This window comes from Protopterus annectens, chromosome 1.part0 (assembly GCF_019279795.1).
Source record: "Protopterus annectens isolate FY-2018-M chromosome 1.part0, PAN1.0, whole genome shotgun sequence".
Taxonomy (NCBI): Eukaryota; Metazoa; Chordata; order Ceratodontiformes; family Protopteridae; genus Protopterus; species Protopterus annectens.
In genome coordinates this window covers 1,180,555,454-1,180,564,450 of record NC_056725.1, presented here as the reverse complement: position 1 = coordinate 1,180,564,450, position 8,997 = coordinate 1,180,555,454, and the positions used below count along the sequence as shown (strand labels likewise).

The window sequence follows — 8,997 nt, the reverse complement described above, 5'->3', positions numbered from 1 at the left end:
TTCAAAATAAACTGAAGACAAATGCTTTGAGGATACGCATACCATATATAGGAATAGTACCTGCCCCCTACCACCCACCTCAAAATAGGTCACCACTTTCTGTGTATCCTCCTATGGTATAAAATTGGGTGAAATTAAAACATAAATGCCCACAGTTGTACTTTAAGCTGCTCCTATCATATTTATGCCCCCTCATCCTCTACCCCAAAGGGCAGGCATGTTCTGTGTACCCTTATAATGTCAGACTAGGACAAAACAGAAAAACAAAAAAGAACATAACATATTTGCTGTCAGACATACATAAACAACATGCTTATTCACTCTCCCCAAAATATAAAATATAGCCACCTGAATATGCATCAAATGTTTGATTGTGAGTAAAATGGGAACAATTGATTACAATAAAATTCCCAACTTGTTACTTCTAGCAACAGTAGAGTGCTCCTATACAAGGTATAGTGACCCACTGTGCACCTCTCTGAATTTTTTTTGTGAGGAAAGTTAAAGAAATAATGAACACACTGCCCCCATTCCAACACAAAATATAGTGACCTCTGAGGTTTGAGAGGAATGCTAAAGAAACAATGATATTATCCCCAGCTCCCTAACCCCAGAATAACTGCAGAGACCTTCTGTGCACATCTATGGACAGGGCTGGTTTTATACTATGTGGGGTTCACCACAGAGGTGATTACTAAGCCCATGTCAAAATCTACTTATACAGTCTTGTTGTGGGGGGGGGGGGTCACCAGCCCTCAGAAGTACTGAAGGTCTGGGTATTCTGTGATGCATTTATCCCTTATTATTTTTTTTTTGAAAGATGACAAACTGAGCAAGTGACAACAGGGTCAGTTACTTTCATCCAGACAACCCCGACCAAGCAGTTATAACCACTTCTATGTACAATGCAGACATCTGATCATGATAAAAAAGGATGAATGTAATGTATGTCACCTTTGTTCTAAGCAAACAGTTGCCACACATTAAAATATTACATGTTGCTCATATAATCATGCTAGTCCTGCAAAACCAAAATATTAAGCAAGCAGCAACAAACAGCTAGTCATTCTTCGCCACAGAAAACTACCACAATTATATCTAATCTGTCTGTGCCTATCAGGTGTCCAGTTAAGTAGTCCATCTTACTTCTCACAAATGCACAATAGTCCTGCTATGCTCTTTAAACCAAGCAAAGCACAAGAGGTTACTTTCATCCAGTCAAACCCAATTCCCACCCAGCAGTTATAGCCACCATGATGTCTGATGACTATATAATATTATTTCACCTTCGCTTACATCTTTCAACTGTCCAGATTTTCAGAGACTATTCAGATTTTTGCCTCATACTTGTAGTCTCTTCCTTATAAAGTTTGTGTTTTTCTAGTAAGTCACTGAGGATCAAAATCAATAAATAATGATATACATTTGAGTTTCAGACTTCATGCCCTTCAGAAACTATATACTAACACAAATACTTTATTCTAGAAAATTTCTAAGTTAATAACAGCAATATGTAAAATATGCCCATTATTCTGGGCCTTTGCCCCCCTCCCCCATTATTTTTGGCATTCCAGATTTCTTGCTAAGAGGTTGAGAGATATGCCTCATCAGTCCACACAAAGAATTTGCCCCACATTAAAGTATTCCAATCCAAGTTGCTTCATACAAATCACAAAACTAGATTAATATTGCCAACAGTATCTGGTTGATTACTGCCAGCAAGATTGCAAAATAAGTAATGACACCATCTCTCAGTGCTATTAGGCCTGACTCCTTTTCAGATACCCAAAGTGGGACATTCTTTACAGAAACAGGAGATTTTGTAGGAAAACTATACCAACATTCACTGCAAAAGACTGGACTTCACATTGTTTATCAAAATAAAAGCTCACTTTTGTAGAAATTTAGTTGTTTGTATTGTTGGATATAGTATTAAGGTGTTTCACATACAGAATAATTGCTTTATGCAACAATTAGAAGAAATTTAGAAACTATTTCTTGCCTAAAAATCTCAGCAGATTTGCCATTTTTCACATATTTTTCACAAGACACAACTGTCAAAATAGGGTCTGTCCTTCATGAAGAGGGACAGGTGGTAAACCTACACACCATTCCGCTCATCTCAAATGACCTCATAAAATAAGTTAACTTAGTATTGCCCAACATATCTGGTTGATCAGTCTGCCAGTGTTATTGTAAGATAATAACATTTTCCTCACTAGCACCACACCATGTCCTTGCTATCTCAGTCCTGAATTCGGTAATGTCCCTGCCTCTGCTCTATCCCTCAAGTGCTGAAATATGGAAAAAAATCCAGGTGCATTCACTCCTACATTTCAATTTTGCAAGGTCTGCACTCCTGTGACCTCGCAATGCTTAAGGTGGCATTAGCATAACTTCATGTGATGTCAAGTCAACTGGAGCACCACTCCCCTGAAGCATTCACTGTACCATAGACACATTTTTTGTTTTCTCTTGTAGGGGCACTTCAACTGTTTATTGATATATATATATATATATATATATATATATATATATATATATATATATATATATATATATATATATATATATATATATATATATATACATATATATATATATATATATATATATATATATATATATATATATATATATATATACTTTACAAGATCGGAATACCAGTAGACCAACTTTTAAAATGCTCAGACTATAATGTCAAACTTTCATATGACTGAAACTTCATTTTACTGACTTTTACAAGACTGACAGTTTAAAATGTCAAATTTTGCTGAGCTGAGCTGAGCAGAACTGGAAACTTGCTCATTTCCACACTGTAGTGTGATCTCCGAGTTGGTATATTTAATTTGCAGGGGGTTTGGGGGTGCAGCCCTCATGTAAAAATTAAAAATAAAATACTTGTAATAATTGAGTTGAGAACTCTCTAATGAATATTCATGAGGGTGATGCATATATTTTCATGAATGTTTAGTGGGAGTTTTTTATCAGTATGTGGATATTAGTTGGTGGGCAGGGTTTAGGAGAGAGTTAGGTATCTATTATGGAGGTTTAAAGTGTTAGTGCACTATTTATACAGCAGGAGTTCTTACTTCGGTTACTGAGTTAAGTGACAGATAAGACAGCATTTTACAGATTCGTTTTTGTGAGAGTCATCAATTTCAATTGTCAGCATTTTAACTGTTAGGAGTTGTGGTCTCGACATTTTAAAAGTCAGTCTACTGATATTTCAATCTTATAAAGTAGACTCATATATATATATATATATATATATATATAGAAAGAGAGAGCGAGAGAAAGAGTTTACTGTCTATATGTCGAACGGCAAAATAATTTGCATCCGACATATTGAATGTAAACCAAGAAATTCAGAACATAGAACGAGTCACAATCTAATTCAGCAGATTCAACATTGATTTTGAACACATCATGTGATGTCTGCATACGAGCTCACATAAAGTAAACTCCTATAACGAACATCCCTATATATTCCAACTCTGAGATCACACTACAGTGAGGAAAGGAATGAATTTCCCTAACCACACTGTACAGCGATCTCTATACAATTGTTCGAATTTATATTGGCAAATGCACACTGCATTCGCTAATATAAACTTTTGAACATTGACCTGTTCACCCATATGAAAATTCGAACATCTGTAGTTAGAATGTTTTGTATGGATATATCGAAATTTTAATAGTAAACCTATAGATATATATATATATATATATATATATATATATATATATATATATATATATGTGTATATATATATATATATATATATATATATATATATATATATATATATATATATATATATATATATATATGTGTATATATATATATATATATATATATATATATATATATATATATATATATATATATATATATATATATATATATATATATATATATATATATATATATATATATATATATATATATATATACATACACATATATATATATATATATATATATATTTTTTTTTTTTTAAGACTAAAGAAACATTACTTCGAAAAATAAAATAAAATAAATGAGGAAAGAGCACCCCTACAAGCACAGTGCCACAGCTCCTTTGCTTGTTTTCTAGTTCACCTATGCATAATACTAGCCCTGGCTCCTAGACAAACCACTAAATCAAGAAAATTAAGAATTGTTTGCATGTATGTGCCTCTACGAGTACTTTTATACACCAGGGAAGCTTGATAAGAATTCCCCAGAGGTAGATAATGGATGCTGGAGATGTGAGAAGAAACAGATGGGTAGCTGCATCATATATTTTGGGCTTGTCCAAACTGCAGAGATTTAAAGAAGTCTTACAGCAGATAGTATATGAAGTATCTGGGAGAAACAAATCAATAACTGAGGCTAGTTACATGAGGACTTGGATAAATGACAAGCATGTGAATGCAAGTATTAAGAGAGTTGTGGAACTGGTGTTGTTGTTAGCAAAAAATACAACCACCAGAAAATGAGAATAAAACCAAGTACCAGACATAGATGAGGTGATTAAACTAACAGAAGAAATGAGGGAAATGAAAAAATAGTGTTACTAAGGAGACCAAATAAAGTACATGAACAGAAGTGGGCACATTGGAGGAGGAAGAAGAAACACTAGAAGACATTTTATAGATGATAGAGGGTAAAGAGGGAATACATTTCTCCAAAGGAATCAAAAAGTAAGCAGACCAGATCTTGGTAGAAAAATTGGATGGATGGAAATCATTATAGGAATATAATATGTCCCTAGGGAAAAGAGAGAGAGCAACTGTTACAGAAATATCATTCACCAATCACAAGAAGACTATAACAGGACTTTGTCACATGGTTTTAAATGCTGTATTTATCAGTTATATTGTGAAAAAACTAATGGAGGTTAATGTTTGGCAATGCTATGAGGTAACATACATTACTTTGATTGGAATCAATAGTTCTGTGCCTGAATGGCAATGACTTTAGGCCTGACACATTTAAGTTCATGTTATCACAGCAGGCCAGCAGCTAGGAAAGATTTAATGGTAAACCATGCATATGGGTTGTAGTAATATTGTAGTTTGTGGTGTATATTTGTTAATAAAAAAGAAGTATAATACCTCCAAAAAATTATCTTTTAATAAAAATATCATAGTAATTTATCCCACACTTTGTTCAAATCAAAATCCTAGCATGCAGCACGAGTGGCCAAGAAATTTACATCCACCAAGCAGTACATCAGTATAGTAACCATAATTTTGATTATGTGACATTTAGTTAGTTAGTTAGTTAGTTAGTTAGTTAGTTAGTTAGTTAGTTAGTTAGTTAGTTAGTTAATCTGACATTTGCTTACCAGGATAGTCCAACAGAGCTAGTGCCCTTTTTCAGTGGAGGCCCAGGGAGAAAAGCTCCACAGTACAATAAGCACCAGAAATATAACAAAGAATGAAGTAAAAATACAAAAAAGTTAAAAGTAAAAATGTACTAAAAAAATAAGAAATGAGAAATTACAAAAAATTGATGTAAAATACAGTGAGAATATATGCAATAATGTAAAATCTGAGTAGCATTATGGGAGTCACCCACATTCAGGCTGCTGCAGGAGAGATAAGGGATTAGCAGAACAATCATTAATGCAATACACCATAAATGATGCAACATCATGAAGGAAGAGCACACCAAGCAGTTTTCAAGCATCCACCCTTAAAAGAGGATAGCCCAGTTTGTTTGGTGGGGTAAAACAAGACTGTTAGGCCACTGGGGTATTAATTTCCTCAAAATGTCAATAGAGAAACAGAAGATGCATTGCAGAGGAACAAATAACCACCAAGGCTGCTTGGATGACAGCCTCCTCTAGTTAGCTCTCACTTCTGCAAGTAGTCTCTAAGAATTTGACATCATGGGAAAATAAATGGACTAATGACTCATGAGGGTCTGATAGCTGGCAGTTACCAAACACCTAAAGACCAAAGAGATAGCTCCCGTTAGTTGAAGGCGTCCTTGAACACACCCTAATAAAAGTAAGGTTAGATGGCACCCCAAAGCAGCTACAGCTGCCACCCACAATCATGCCATCTTATGTATAATAAGTACAATAAGGTGATATAGCAGTAAAATTTGCTGTTTTATAGTACTTAGTCCTTCAGGCTGTTCCTAGCTGGAGACCCTTCTTTTTGGAGTCTGCATATCCTCCTATCTGGACATTAGTTTTCATCAGGTACTGCAGTCTCCTTCAGCATCCCAAATGATAAGCCAAATGGCATTCATATCCAAATCACCTGTATGTGTGTGAGTGCATGCCGAGTGTGAGTGTGTGTGTGTGTGTGTGTGTGTGTGTGTGTGTGTGTGTGTGTGTGTGTGTGTGTGTGTGTGTGTGTCTTGTTTAAGATTGGCCCCCTAACAAGGACTTATTTTCTCTACCTTATGGCAAATGAGTACCAGGATAGGCTCTGACTCCCTCACAACCATCAGCTGAAAAGTTAGGCATAATAAAATAAACTGAATGAAAAGGCCTGATAAAATGTAGTAGTTAGTTGGGTATAGCAGAGATAGTGGGAAAACTCTAGTAGTCATCCTTAATGAAATGTATGTGTGAAGACTACATTGTGATGTCCCCTGTGAAATTCTTCCTGCTACTTATGATAATATCGATTTTTCAAGTTTATACAATCAACACCTTTTCCATCCTATTGTTAAGAAGTTAATACAATTAGGCAAATTGTCAGTTAATGTGTAAAAAACATGAATTAACTAGTGTTGTAAATATCAAGGAGATAGTTTCATGACCTTGATGTGAAAAGTGGCAAAAGGCATAATGGAGATGATGGCAGAAGAATCTAATCACTAATGTTATATGGATGAAAGAAAGAAATAATGAATGATAAAAGGAAGGAAAGAAAGTATGAATGAATGAATGAGTGAATGAATGGAACAGTAACAAAGACCTGTTTACATCACTAGTATAATTATTTTTCTGTTTTACATGTTTTCTCTAGACATATAGGTCACATTAAGTAAACGACTAATATACAATGTTAAACTGTTCATTCATTCATTCATACACTTATTCATTTATTTCCCAATACCCGCTTTATTCACTTTAAATTTGTAGAGAAACAGAGCCTATCCAAAAATTCAATAGTTGCAAGGTAACAAAACAAATCATGGAGAGGATGCCAGCTCAGTACTGAATGCACACAAAATCACATTCACTCAAACACTGCATATATACCTATAGGCAAATTGTAGAATTTTCCACTCACATATAGCAAGTCTTCAGGACGCAGAAAAAAAAAACAGAAGAGCAATAGAGATGACATGCACACCACACAAAAGGCACTCCAACCAGAAAATAAATTACCAGAGCAAGCATTGTGATATGTTAAAATATTCAGTTGTATTAGTCTAATATTTCTGTCATGTATTCCCGTAATTTTATTCTGCTTCACAATTACAAATGATACATTTTCATCCATAATAATGTAGATACCGAGCAGTATAACTTTAAATATTGGTAGTAATGTTACTGCACAATGCAACTCATCTGGTCTTTAACTCAGTGTCTTACTAATAGATGAACTGCATGTTCCAAAAACTGCCTTCAAAATTATTGGTCATGCAAATGAATAAAGAAATTAATTGATTTCAGTGAGAGATGATTACTGTATTGTAGCTATAACTTACAGCAAGTCACCAGTTCACCATTCATATATTCCATTTTACAAATAATCAGTTCACCATTAAAATCTCACTTGCTTTACTTCATTCTCATAAAGCTACTACCATTTTTTCAAAGTTTACTTGTTTCAAGTAACTCACTTATTCACTTAAATGATGAATCCACTACAAGCACCAATATCTGTCTTCTTGCAAGTAAATTCAATCAAAAACTAGAAGCTGTGACCCTAAACACATGGTGCAGAGGGATAAAGCCCTGACTATGCCCCAGATGGCCTATGTTTTATTATCAGCCTGTGCACTAAAGGGAGTGGGTGGAAGAGAATTGCAGTAAGAAGATGACCCCAGTTCTCAAACTATGAGAAGAAGGAGGCAGGTAGCATTGCTGCAGAAGCATTACAAAGAGCTAGGCATGTTTCAAATGCTGTGCCACTTGGATGAGAGGTTGTGCATGCACAGAAATATGCATCCACCTCCTGAATGCAAGCTTTTGTCAGCTGGTAAGGTTGCTGCAGGGGTGGTAGGTTGTGCCATGCTCCCCAACAGCAGTATGATGCTGGACCATCATCCTTGATCTCCTCACTGGCCCTGGGTCAGGTAGAGCCTGGGGATGCTAAAGTGCATCCAGTAGGCCCAATGAATGAGGAGATGAACTGATGGCAGTTGGCTGATAGGAGCAAAGAAAAACAAGATCCAGAAGTTTGAGCTGCACCTCACTGTGAAAAGACTTATGGAGAGACCAGAGAAGGTAGAGTATGCAGCGTTCTGATCATTACAAAGAAAGATGCTACAAAGGTATTAATGTTAATCTCATGGAAGAGAAGAAGAAGAAATAACAGTTATCAGAGGGAAAATGTAAAGAATGTTTTCAATCAATGAAAAATCTGCTGTTTAGTAGATATTTATGTTTTTACAAGGAATAAGGGTTCACAACAAAACAGATGGTTATTAAAACTTATAAGAACAGATACTACACTTGATCTTAACCAAAAGGCCAAAAAAAATACTTTTCAGAAAAATGAATTTGGTGAGCTGCATAATTCATCAGTCAAAGGTAAAATAGTCAATAGCATTAAAAATGTCCATGTAACACCTAAATTGCTCAGTGAATCAAGTATGATTACAGATAAAGCACTAAATATGTAAAGTGAATGAAATTACTAGTATACAATAAAATTAGTTAACAGAAGAAGCAGAAATGTGACACATTAAGACAATGGGTAAGAACAAAGTAAGAAAAGTAGTAAGCAAATGTGCTAAAGAATAAGGAGAAGAAAAGAAGAACAGCACAGATAGATACAATACAAGGTTCTTACAATGGTGGTCAGGAAGTATTG

The 8,997-nt window shown here is 34.8% G+C and overlaps 1 pseudogene; it reads right to left on the bottom strand.

Annotated features, from left to right (window-relative positions):
- Window positions 1–8,542: 8,542 nt before the first annotated feature.
- LOC122802139 lies at window positions 8,543–8,665 on the bottom strand (annotated as a pseudogene).
- Between the last annotated feature and the right edge of the window lie 332 nt (window positions 8,666–8,997).